Source organism: Podarcis gaigeae, assembly GCF_964106915.1.
Source record: "Podarcis gaigeae genome assembly, chromosome: 5".
NCBI lineage: Eukaryota > Metazoa > Chordata > Lepidosauria > Squamata > Lacertidae > Podarcis > Podarcis gaigeae.
The window spans coordinates 28,275,269-28,288,602 of NC_139681.1; the positions used below are offsets into that span (position 1 = coordinate 28,275,269).

Below are 13,334 nucleotides of genomic sequence, written 5' to 3' on the forward strand. Positions count from 1 at the left end.
ACCATTTAAGTGATTACAGTGGTACCTCGGGTTAAGAACTTAATTCGTTCTGGAGGTCCGTTCTTAACCTGAAACTGTTCTTAACCTGGAGCACCACTTTAGCTAATGGGGCCTCCTGCTGCCGCCACGCCCCCGGAGCACGATTTCTGTTCTCATCCTGAAGCAAAGTTCTTAACCTGATGCACTATTTCTGGGTTAGCGGAGCCTGTAACCTGAAGCGTATGTAACCTGAAGTGTATGTAACCCGAGGTACCACTGTATTAAAAATGAGTTGATTTAAATGGCCTTGACGAAACTTGTATGCCTTGAGAAAGAGCTACCCTAAAAACATGTTGGATTAAAGTATGTTGTCTTTGCTTTCTTTTTAACCTACACAGCTAGGGTCCTCCACTTACATATCCTCAGGCAGTTTTTAATTGCTGACCCTTGCCTTCAAATATCAGATGCTTTACTAAGAAAGGAGAAACGATTTCTTAGTCATAATGGCGCTGAGAATCTCTGCCAATAGAACGATTTAGTCTCTGAACACTGAAGTGTCATATTTTGTTCAGCTAGTTTATTTTAAATTTTTTTTGTTTCCCACTTCATGACAGTGTTTCAAATACCAATAGTGATCTACGGAACTTCAAAGCCATGGGACATTAAAACAAAGCATACTCAGTATATTGTTTCTGGCATTATCCAATTGAAATTAAGCATGTAATAATAGTGTAACTGAAATATCCATCTTTTGGAATTGGAATTAATGAAGACTCTCTCTCTGCCACCATGCTTAAGTCTCCATTTTGGCTCACTTATGTCTACTTTTGCCTTTGTTTTCTTTCCATACAAGGAATGCAAGTAAAATATACCCCTGAAATAGCTGGCAAGGCTATACAAAAGGACAATTTTGACAGCGGATAGAATACAGTGAAACAGAAGCCAAGGTGCAGCTAACTTTTAGCATGCTTACAGTCCATTAATCTTAGTAGGAGATGTACATGCTTAACGCTTTCCATATTGAAATTAATGTAATTTATGCATGCTGAATTTAGCTGAATCAACATGCAGAGTGATTATCTTCACCAGAAAATGGAAGACTTCTAAAATGTTGCCGCATTCCTACTGCTGTACTCAAGACTTACTGACATCAATACGGTGCAAGTAATGTTGCCATATGTCCTCTTTTTTTGCAGGACACATATGTCTTCTTTTTCATGGGTAGGGCCATCATAGCAATCCATAGTTAAAAGTAGAAGTCACCAAATGTGTCCGCTTTTTTTGCTGTTCAAAATATGGCAACCCTAGACACACACCACAAAACTGGTGATCCCTGACGTGGCTGTATGTCCCCATACACGTCAAATTGCACATTGACCCAATTCAGTGGGCACTGGTGTCAGGGAAAGAAACAGTACAGCTCAGGAGGCCAGGCCTAGTGAGTCCACAGCAACTGTTCTCAGTAGATCTTGCCCTTATGAGACAGATGTGAGGACTTAAGGTTCCCGCCTTCCCACAGCTCCCTAAGTCTCCTCCTCCCTTGGTTCTTTCCCAAGCAATCTGAACGCTGATGCTTTGTTTGTCTGCTCCAACCACTTCATACCTCTGTGGGTTCCAGGAGACCAATGGGGAGAGGAGCTGGTTATAGCAGGAGGAGGACAATCCCTGGCTTCTTCAGCAGCCTGACTGATCTCTGCCTCTTGGCCCCCCTCCTTGCCAGCTTCTGCCTCTGATTCTGGACTGCTCTCTGCCCCAGCCTCTTCCTGCTCACTAAGCTCTGTTCCCTCTCCAGCTTCTGGCATCATCTCCCTCTGACCACACATCATCGTCCCACCACCAATCGCCTGGCTCTGAGCCTTCATCCCTTGAGGGTTCCCCAGGGGATGCTCCGACCACTTACCCATATGCATGACACTTGGCGAGCATCACCTTATACAAGGTGAGGCAAATTGAGATGCACGTCTGCCTCAACGATGCATGTACAGTAGAAGGCATGAACAGATAGATCTCTTTTTCTGGATGAGGGCAATTACAATTTTATTCCAAAGACTACATTGACATTAAATTCTGATTTATTAATTAAAGGTTACCTATAATTAGAATAGCAGTTTTGGAAAAGCAATGAAAATATATAACCAAACAAAGGACATTTCTCGCTCAAAGCACAGCAGCGCAATTAATCGCCTTTATTACGTTTCTACCCTTTACAGTTTATCATTTTGTTTGTTTGCTCGTAAATTGGGGGCAGCAGCTTCTCCCTCTGGACTGTTGCAGTTCTGCACAGTCAGTGGGTTTGCACCATGAAATGATAAAGATCATTCTTTTAATTTCATTGCTATCCGACAGGAGATATATATTCAAACCTTTCTGGAGCAGGCTTTGAAAAGAAAGAGAAAAAGTGGACTGGCCCGCTCTCCTCTCACTTGCAGGCATTTAGACCTCTGGCAGTCCACAAACCTTGACCTTGTTTGGAAGGAATTGCGTCTTCTTGCTACAACGCACTATGAAACATTTCTTTGTGTGTGTGGTGTGTGCCTGTGTGTATTTTAATTTCATGAGCTAGCCAGCTTAATGTTTCACATAAGCATGATGAGGGAGTGATCTGCTAAAGATAGAAACGCAGACGCCAGTTGGCTATTGTGATGTTCGTTAACATGTTGTTTGGATAATAGTTTACTTAGGATAAATTTTGAGCAGTCTTCAAGTGCTTTTTAAAAGCTCTTTCTTCCAGCCCCCCCCCCCTTGCACTCTCCCTCTCCCTCTCTCTCTCTTTCCCCCCTCCCTTACTTGGCCCAGATTAAAAGTGCAGCTTTAAGATATTTCTCCTAAAATAAATTTCAGGCATCCTCATTTATAGTCAGCATGCCCTGATTACTTGCAGACATACTGGAAATTTACATGCGCTTTTCTCCATTATAAAACACTGATCTGTTCATATCATTAGTTCCCTCATGACTGGAGGTTGGCAGGAAGCCAAGGGCAGTCTAAATCTGTCGCTGTAAATCGTGAGTTGAAATAGCAGAAAGTGGGTTTGTAACTTTGAAAGTGTAAACAGTTTGGAAAATGAAGTAATTTTAGCCTATGATTGATTGCCTTGCAATTCTACTTTAAATTAGCCCAGGGGCTCTGATGAAAATATATGCTTATTATACATCCCCCCCTTTTCTTTCCATTTTATTTTCTGGGGGAATAATAGCCTTGTTGGGTAGGCTGCTGAACAATGTATGCTTCTCCTAGTGTGACCTTTGGGGGAAAAGAATAGTTTTATTGTGTGTCCATAACTTTGCCTGAAACAATGTTTTGCAGTTATTAAATAGACTTGTTCTGTGTATATATATATATATAAAAGGTTGGCAGTGCATAGCAGCTGTACTGAATTGCAGCAGATTTGTACTTAAACATTGCTTTCTTGAGATAGTTAACTACAGAATGCATTCCTTCTTGATGCATTAGGAAGCTGCCTTATTTTAAGCTCTGATTCTGTTCCATTAACTGGGCAGTCCAGATGTTGTTGGACTCCCAACTCCCACCAGTTCCAGCCTGTCTGGTTCATGGTCAGAGAGGATGGAAGCTGCAATCCAACAACATCTGGAGAAACATAAGCAATATAGGAAAATGCCTTGAATTGAGTGAGACTGTTGTGCATCTCTCTCAGTGATATCTGCACTGACTGGCAGTGGTTCCCAGGACTGGGAAGTCTCTCTTTGTCTTCTTCTCTGGATATGCCAGGGTTTGAACATGGGACCTTCTGCATGCAAAGCAGATGTTCTGCCACTGAGTTGTGGCCATGCCCTTATGAGAGCCACAGGTTGTCCAGCGTTTTTTATTTTATTTTATTTATTTTCTTTCCTTGTTTTAACTGTTTTTAATAGTGAATTTTAATTTGTTGTAAGTAACCCAGCCTGGGACCTGCTCACAAAGGGCAGTAATAAATATGATGATAATGATGAATGGTGGTGGTGGTAATAATATTAATACTAATATTACTACTAATAATAGAAAAAGCCAATGTTCTGCCCTTTTCCAGAAGAAATGCAAGGCTGTGAACAATCAGAACCAGCAGTAATAACATGAAATAATCCACAATCAGAAATCAAAGCAGGACCATAAATATCAGGACCGCAAAAACAGTGTCAAAGCCACCACCAGAATTAAAATATCAAAATACGAGAAAGCACAAATATTCAGCCAGTGGTTCTTTGAAACAGCCGTGTCTTCACCAACTGTCTAAAGCGGCATGGGACCTTACACAGCTTGCAAGGCATTTGGCAAGGCTGGTGCCACTGCAGAAAAGGTCCTGGTCCTGGTTACTGCCAAGCGCTAGGGCTGGGCCATACCTGGTTTTCAACTTCATGATCTACCACCAGCTAAACATCACAATATACTGATACACCACAATGTCTGAAATACAGATGGAGCTATGCAGAGGCATTGGCTGGCTTCACTGTTTTCTCCACATTGTGATATATTGCCCTGCCCTAGCAAGCGTGCATCACTTTGTTGAGGGATCTGGAACAGGGCTTCAGATGCTCCCCAGTGTCAGGGCAGAGAGGAAGACTTCACCCTCCATCAAGTTGGTGTTCCCAGCCACAACCCTTTTCCCGCTCATAGTGAGTGGCAGCCATTTTCTTCTAGAGATAACTGAGATGTGCCTGCCTGCACACAATTATAGGGGCATGGATTTGTGGCAACCACAGTTTCTATGCAAGGGAGCAGACTTGGCACCTGGACAGAATAGATTTATGAATGAGCACCTGTGAAATTGATATGGACAAGTTTCTGTATATCCCTAATACTAAACATGACGAATGGTCTATGTACTTTTTGCTGTCCATTCTAGCATTCATGAAATATTTTAAGTGGAGGTGCCAGAGTCTATCCCTGAAACTTTCTATATAAAAAGCACGGGCTCCACCACTTAGCTCGGTTGCCTCCCCTGCTATATTCTTCTTGAGGACCATAACCTTCAGCGTAAAGTTTTGGGGAAAGCACACTGTCTATATCCAGAGCTATAATTTGTTTCTTCCCATATTCCAGAGCCATGGCCTGCCATTGAAGTGAAGACCTGATCTATGGCTCACATTTATCCATTATTACCCTTAAAACAGTGCCTCAGACTCTTTCTCTTGCAAATGGAATAGATTGCAGTATTACTGTGGGGAAATTGTGTCTGATTTCATAAATACATTAAAATTCATGGGTATGGGTTGTTGTTTTTTAAGCCTAGGAATTTAAAGCGTAAGAGCACCTCTCTTGAAGTAATAATGAGCACCTTTCAAAATAAGCACCTATCCATACTGAACAACAATATGTACAGAAGTAATGATAGTTGCATTCTCACAATAGGCAGAACATTTATATCTTGTCCTCGACTTCCTTTCTGGAAGGAAGGCTTTGTTTTTCTGTTTGCCACAAACCCCAAAGTTTCTCTGCTTTCCCAGTGTCAGGGACTGGCTTGACGCCAAGGGGGGGCAGCTAGGGCACCCCCAAGGGGGAACTCCCAGGGGAAGAAGGCTCAGAGCCCAGGGATTGGTGGGGGGACGATGATGTGTGGTCAGAGGGAGCTGACTGGGAGGAGGAGGTGTCGGAAGCTAAAGAGCTCACATTGTTTAGTGAGCTTGAAGAGTCTGTGGAAGACAGCAATGAGTCGGGCAGTGGCGGAGGAAGGGGGTACGGGGGGCGCAGTTTGCCTGAGGTGTCATTACTGGGGTGTGTGTCAAAATGAGTTTTTTTTTTAAAAAAATGGGCTCACAAAACCTTTTAGGAGTGACGTGGTGGCTTAGGTGCCTGCACGTTCCTCGCTGCCCAAAATGGCAGCGTGGGACTTGCGTCTGCCTACTGCCTCACCCTCAGCCACCCCACAGCTGATGGGGAGGCGGCGGAGAAGCTTCAAGTGGCGGAGAAGCTTGTCCCACCCCCATAGGTGGATCGCCCCACCCCCATGGGTGGCTCACCCTGCTCCCAACTGCAGGATACACCCATGCACCAGGCACCTAGGCGGCTAGCTACGCCACTGGAGTCAGGCTGTTTTTCCCTCCTGCTGCAACCAGCCCCTCTGTCCCCTGGTGTCCCAGAACCCACAGAGGGCAGAACAAAGACAGGCAAGACGATGGAGCCTCAGATTGCTTGGGAATGAACCTGGGGAGGAGGAGACTTCAGGAGCTGTGGGAAGGCGGGGACCTTCAGTCCTTGCAACTGCCTCATAGAAGCAAGTTCTACCAGGAAGAGTTGCCGTGTTTACTAGGCCTGGCCTCCTGAGCTCTCTTGTTTCTTTGAATAAAGAGTTAACTGCGCCGACACCGTGTGAGTTATTGCTGACCTGCTCCTGTCACTCAGAGAAATAGCATCCTGCAGTCCTCAGTAGTGCCCATGTTTCCCTGTTTTCTCCCCCTGTTGCCAGCCTTGTATTTGTAGCTCTGCCTATGAAAAAGCTTGCTTCCCACAGCTGGGGCCTCATTACAGGAGGTCAGGGGGTGGGGAACGGGTGCCCTCCACAACTCACCTGTGTTTCAAACAGGAAATCAAATGATGTCTTGATGGAGCCACATGGAATAGCCATTGGCATCATAAGAGCCAACCGTTAACCTTTTGCATAGTGGTTGGTCGATGGGCCCAATTACAACCTGTGACTTATAAAGCAAAATATTCACCATCCAGAGACCAAGGGGTGAGCCACCCATGGGGGGTGGGGTGATAGTTCTCATGCACTTGGTAAGACACAGCCCATGGAAGGTGGTTTGATGGGTCACCATTTGTACAGACCTGGTATTAATTAAGGTAGGGAAACTGTTGCAGATGCATATAAGAGTTAAAATAATTCCCTGGATTTAATTTATATTCAATTGTTTCTTTAACAGCAGTGCTTTTTAGGTGAACGATTGGAACTAGTTTATCAGTAAAATGTTTTCAAAAGAGATTTTCTTTTTCCTCTTGACTTGGGTATTTCCCCCCCCCCCATTTCGTTTGTTCTTTGATGGGCTTCCAAAAAAGTTATTAAAATGTTGCAAAACAAATAAGGTAATGCTGGAGCTTATTAAAAATTGCTTCTTTTGTTCCGATCTGGCAGCTGACAAATTGTCTTGTGCTGCGTCTTACCTGTTCCATTGTGAAAGGTTAACAGAGAAAATGGCTGCAAATAAATTGCTATTGAATGTTGCTGAAAATTAAGCATAGGAGTTTTCCCTCTATTAAAGATCCCTTCCAAAGCTCTCTATTGATGCCGCTCCCTGTGTGTCGTTCTAACACTTGTCTCTTACATTATGTTTGGCACCCAAGGAAACATTAACTAGAAAAGAAACGCCTGACCATAAGTGTTACTAGACTCTATTATCCGGCTGTCACCTGCCCACACGAGAGAGGTCTCATTTTGGTTCATATTGACAATGATTTCTGACGCTTTCCCTAATTCTCTTCATGGAGTACTGTAGGGATGGAGTCAGGCTTGAAAGTAACATATATATATATATATTTGCATCACTCTAAAAATCCAACTCAAACACTTGCTCAGTAAAATGTAATTAGGGCATTCTTACTTCTTTGGATGTCGGAGATATCGGCATTGTGGTTGAACGAGTGCCAACTCGTTATTTTTTATATGGGCTAAGATATGGCTAGTATGCCATTAACTCTAAACAGTGTCAAATACAAGGTTGTTGGGATTTTGTGTGTGTGTGTGTGTGTGTGTGTGTGTTTTAACATGTAGGCTATATAAATTATACCTTGCAAGAATTAACAAGGCCGTTATTTCATTAAGGGTTTCAAAGAGGGCATAAATGTCAAGTGCGAAGCTTATGTGTTTAAATCACCGGACTGTTTTCACTCCCCCGCCCCTCATTATGTGGCTTTTGAGAGTAGAAGCCACTGTACCATTTTATTTTATTTTTTTAAAGCAGGGGCAAAGTTCCACTGAATTTTTCAGGCTGATAATGAAAAGGCCATTGCATGAAAAACCAAGATAAAGCTTTCAATTCTTACTATTGGGAATGGAAATTGAAGGTATTTCATGCCACGTTTCTGGGAAGTATGTAGCAATAATGGGGTTTTATAATGAATAGTGCTCAAGGTTTCTCTGTGTGCCTTGTTTTGTTGGAGGAGAACATAAGAAGAGCCAGCTGCACATGTCCAATTGCCCATTTAGTCCAGTATCCTGTTCTCACACTGGCTGACCACATGCCTGTGGGAAGCCTTCAAGCCGGACATGGGTGCAACAACACTCTGCCCACCTGCAGTTCCCAGTTCTGGTATAGCCATTGTGGCTAGAAGCCATTGATGGCTCTTGTCCTTCATATATTTGCCTTTTCAAGCCATCCAAGTTGACTGGGAGCAAGGGGAGAATTTCTGAGGATCCCTCTCCAGGGCTTAAAACTATGCTTTAATCCAGTTAAGGAGAAGTATTCCGCACCTATTAAAACATATTGTATGCTAAAATCAAACCCACAGTCACATTTATATTTAGAAGTGGGTATAGAGAAAAGTGTCATTAAGATTACAGAAAATTTGTTTCCTACTTCTTGACCTTTGCTTTGGACCAAGTCATCTTCCCAAAATCACAATTCTGTAAACTCTTCTTGTTGTTGTTGCTGCTGCTGCTTTGCTAGATTATCAGATGGCCTTGAAGTTTCTTATTAGTAGCCTTGGCAACTAGGATAACGAAGGTTCCATAAAAGAGAATGGCAGAAACACAGGCCTGGTTCATGTGTATTTTACGAAGAATTCCATCTCATTTGGGAGAAGACAGCTCTGCATCCCCCTGACCTCATACATCATGGGAGGGGGGGTGCTCTATGTGGTGGCCCATATGTACATCAACCTGATTCATGTGATCTCTCCCCCCAGCACATTTATTTCAGAGGGGAGAATAACCAGAACATGTCTCCCAAGTGTACAGTTCCACATTTGGGAGCCCATGTCACACATGACATTTGATGAGTGGTGAAGTGGAGGCCATTCTTTCACCATGGGAATCGGCTCACCGGCAGGTAAACATGGGAACTGGACTGTAAACATGTAGGTAACAAAAGGAGAGGTTTGTTGGGCAGACAAAGGGAAGGACTTCCTCTACGCAATATGTAATTAACATGCGTATATCACTGCCTTTCAGTCAGGCTTCTGACTCAGTTTCTGAGACCAAAAATGTATTTGTTGGGCAACTTCCCATGGACCTCTTAGTAGCTTTCAGTACCATCAAGCATGGTATCCCTTCTCTATGTGGTCCCTGTTCTGACCTGACAGGGCAGTTCCTGAAGATGGTGCTGGGAGACTGATACTCTACCCTTCAGCAGGTATGCTGTGGGTGGTTCTTTCTTGTTTCCCATGCCATTTTATCTTCATGTGAAACTGCTGGGAAAGGTTGGGCATTGGAAGAAAAATGTCATTAGTATGCTGACGATGCTCGGCCCCTTTTCTCCGTTTCATTGAATTCAGGTCAGGCTGGGGATGTTTCAAACTGGTTGGACGGGGACCAATAAAAAGAATCTCAATTCAGACAAGGTCAAGATTGAGTGGTGATAAAGCTGACCAAGTCTGAAGGATCATGTCTCTTCTATATTACGTTGTGTTCCTGCTAAAGCAGGGATGGTTAACCCACAGCAGTTGCTGGACGCCAATGCCCATGATGATCAGGGATGATGGGAGCTGCAGTCAGTGCTTTTTGTTGTTGTTGTTCTGGTACTCATGTGTTGATAAAAGTGCTGTAGGTGTCAGCAGAAAATGGCTGCCATGGGCAGCAGAAAAAAGAGAGGTGCTGGTGCTTGGTGCTGGTTGGCCCTGTCTGTAGTACAGTGGTACCTCGGGTTATGTACTTAATTTGTTCCGGAGGTCCTTACTTAACCTAAAACTGTTCTTAACCTGAAGCACCACTTTAGCTAATGGGGCCTCCTGCTGCTGCCGCACCGCCGGAGCACAATTTCTGTTCTCATCCTGAAGCAAAGTTCTTAACCTGAAGCACTATTTCTGGGTTAGCGGAGTGTGCAACCTCAAGTGTATGTAACCCAAGGTACCACTGTACAGCAACATATGGAAGGCCACAATTTTGCCACTCCTGCCCTATAGAATCAGATTTGTAGCTTGGGAGTGCTAATGAATGCCTTGCTTATGAGTTTTCCTGAGGCAGCTGACTAATGGGACAGTAATAATCTGATCCAGCAACAATGTCCGGTTCATTATTTAACACATCCTTTCATTCTAAAAGTGTAGATTTTGATGACTTACTGATTTGTCCCTTATTTTGCCTTATACATGTGAGTCTGTGTTTACAAATGCATAGCACTTCCCTTGGAATAGGGGAATACATTTTTACATACTCTATTTATTATTTTTTTGCATCTGCTGTTGATAAAAACAAAACAAAAAACAAATTCTGTGTGTGTGTGTGTGTGTGTGTGTGTGTGCGCGTGTCTCGCTTCATATGCTAGAGGATAGATCCTATGAGAAGCCCAACCTGACCCCAGCTGAATGTAAATGCCTACCAACCACTCTGATTTATTTATTGATTATTTATTTGTGAAATGTATATGCCACCTTACAAAGCGGCTTACAAACGCAATTGAAACATTTCTAAAGGTACATACGTACGGTACGAAGCAAGCTAAAAGGAGAATCAGTTTTAAAATCCCTGGCATTTATCAAATTGATCTCCTTCCACAATCCTTCTCTTGTATGCCTTATCTTTTAAATTGTTTAGTCTCTGCTGTATTTCGATTTATGTACAACACCTAGTTAATATGGGCGCTCCAGAAATAAATACCCGTGGAAGAAACAGGGAGCTGTACGTTGCTTTCTAGTTTCTAGAAATAATTTAATTTCCACAATGAGCAGAATATATTTATCTCTACTTTACACTGCATTAGAGTACTCTCTTGCGACTTTCTTTCTGGTGATCTCTAAATGTATTTTGGCCTTTTAGGGGGAAAGGAATAATATGAATTCTGTGCTAGGTTTAAGAAACGGAAATGCTTTCCTGCCTGGCTTTTAATGAAAGTGCTGTGCCTTTCTTCTATTGGAAAAGCTGTGGCTTCCTACTTTTACATATGGATGCAAGCATTTTTAGGTGGCTTTCCAGATAAAATTGCTCAAGGCAACGTAGAAAATATATACATTTACAATCTTAATCCTCTTCCATCTGTAAAACCCAATTTACTAGCCTGGTATCGTCGTCTTGTGGACTCCTTACTCACGCTTCTCCCTTATACTCAAAATTTCCTGGAGCCATTAATCTTTTTTTTAAAAAAATTGCTAACACCTCCTTATCTTAACTTTGCATCAGCACAGAGCAGATATTGTGCCATTAAATAAACTGTACTTTGTTTATCGCACACTCTTGCTCATGTTCCTGGGAAGTAAGGGTGCTTTCAGAATAAATGTTTATTCTGCATTCCTTCAGGTTGGTTTGTTAGGGAAGTTGGAGGCCGTTGCATCAAAGCAGGTATTGCCCCATACTTTGCAGTGCATTCCCCCATCACTTTCCTTAATGCAGAAGCCTCTTCTTTTGGCAAAGCAGGTCTGTTGCACAAGACCTTGCAGCCAGCTATAATAGCACAGCCTCAATCCCGCTCCCAAACAGTGATCGTCTGGAAGTGTCCTTAGTCAATAGAACTTTTCCCCCAGGGAAACGTGCAACCTGAACCTCCCCACTTCTCCGAAGAAGCTGTGCCCCCATTCATTTTAATTGGGGTCTAATTGACACCAATGCCATTTTAGCAAAACCCTAGCCTTAAGCGCTTTGTTTGGAAAATGGCCCTGCCGAGGAAGGGTGGCAATTTTGAACTACCACATAATCAGTTCCTTTAGTGTAGGTAGGAGGATGCTTGGAGTATGAAGTGGCAACAGGTTAGAATGGGTGGACGGGAGGTTTTACAATTTTTAGGACTTTTGTTGGTTTATAGAATCCTGAAACTGAGACCACTCCACTGGTAGATGCTGCCATACATTGCGAATTTGTGAGAGAAGATGAACACAAAGATGCTTAATCACAGGGGACATTGCAGCAGTCACCTTGTGGCTGGAACCAGCAAATTGGCCTCTTCTGGAACCTTTTACAGTATGGTGAATGATCACATCATGTCCACAGATGATGTGGTCTGCTTGATCTCACTGTAGTTCCCTTACTTTGCTAGATCTATGATAGCAGTTCATGTCACAGAATTCTAACTAAAATAGGAATGGAAGTTGACAGTGTTTGTTTATTTATCCCCTCTCTGGAACAGAAATCAGTCCAGAGAGTATTCATTGTGGCTGTTGCTTTCAGTCTCCAAACTATATGTAACAGATTACACTCCCCCCAATATTTGCATTGTGTTTCCTTTGCATTAAAGTAAATAGGGTAGAATAATGCAATGGCAACGTAATTGGAGTAAATTATGTAATTTCATCACAGCAGACAAAGCGATGTATAACATAGATTTTGGTGAAAGATGAACTGCCGCAGAACAGAAACAATAGTTCATTGATAAATACTGAGAAGAATGGAAAATTATTCCTCCTTACATCCCTAGATCCCTGAACACTGGAGTTAGCTGTTTACAGAAGATGGGCCTGTCTTGGTGGAAGCTTCTGAAGCTAAGACTTCTTTTCTACATCAAATTTCATCCATCTTTTATTCTTTTCTGCAAAAACTCAATTTACAGTATAATTCACATTGATTTCTTGCGGTAAATATTATGGAAGATTTCATTATGCAGGTCCGATTCTCGATCAGTGAACAGAATTGTTGACGCTGTCTAGATGGAAGTAGAAAAGATCAGATTTGAATCACCAGTTATAAAGTAATGTTCTACAGCTGGGAGCGTTAAGTACATATTAGATGGAACGGAGGTTTTTATGTGACTGTATTAGCGTGGGATTGAACAGTAGTTTCAGTCTGTCTGAGATTTGTAAGTATTCCTTTTATTTCACATGCTAAACTTATTTTAAGAACTCACTGAACTTGATGTTTCTCCAGCACTTTCACAAAAATATTGGTACTTTTCTGCTTATGGAAACAGAGTGGGGGGAAAGATATAGGAGAATCAGCAGAACTTTGTAGTCCAGTGAGAGACAGGTTGGTGAAGTGATGAGAGTGTTAGACTAGGGAACTGGGAGACCAGGATTCAAATCCTTACTCAGCCTTGGAGCTCACTGGGTGACCTTGGGCCACCAACACACTCGCAGCCTAACCTACATCACAGGTCTGTTGTGAGAATAAAAATGGGGAAGGGATTAGTATGCTTCCTGGATCTCCTTGGAGGAAAGATGGGGTAAAAATGTAATAAATAAATAGATTGTATGTGTTGAAAGAATAGGTTGGTACTGTCAGCTCCAATGGTACTGATCCTATGTTGTGGGAAAGCTTTTTTGATCTATGTATGATTTAAAAAATA

General features: G+C 42.6%; 1 protein-coding gene across 4 annotated transcripts in view; it reads left to right on the forward strand.

Annotated features, from left to right (window-relative positions):
* The window catches only part of ARID5B (AT-rich interaction domain 5B), a 178,514-nt gene that overhangs the window by 58,775 nt on the left and 106,405 nt on the right, over positions 1–13,334 (forward strand). The window contains exon 1 of one of the 4 annotated variants that reach the window (XM_083740269.1): positions 4,378–4,552. The exons of the other annotated variants lie outside the window; for them this stretch is intronic. The gene's annotated coding sequence lies outside the window, so the exon portion shown is untranslated. Of the gene's footprint in view, positions 1–4,377; positions 4,553–13,334 lie in introns of those variants that run through there. 4 annotated transcript variants of the gene reach the window in all.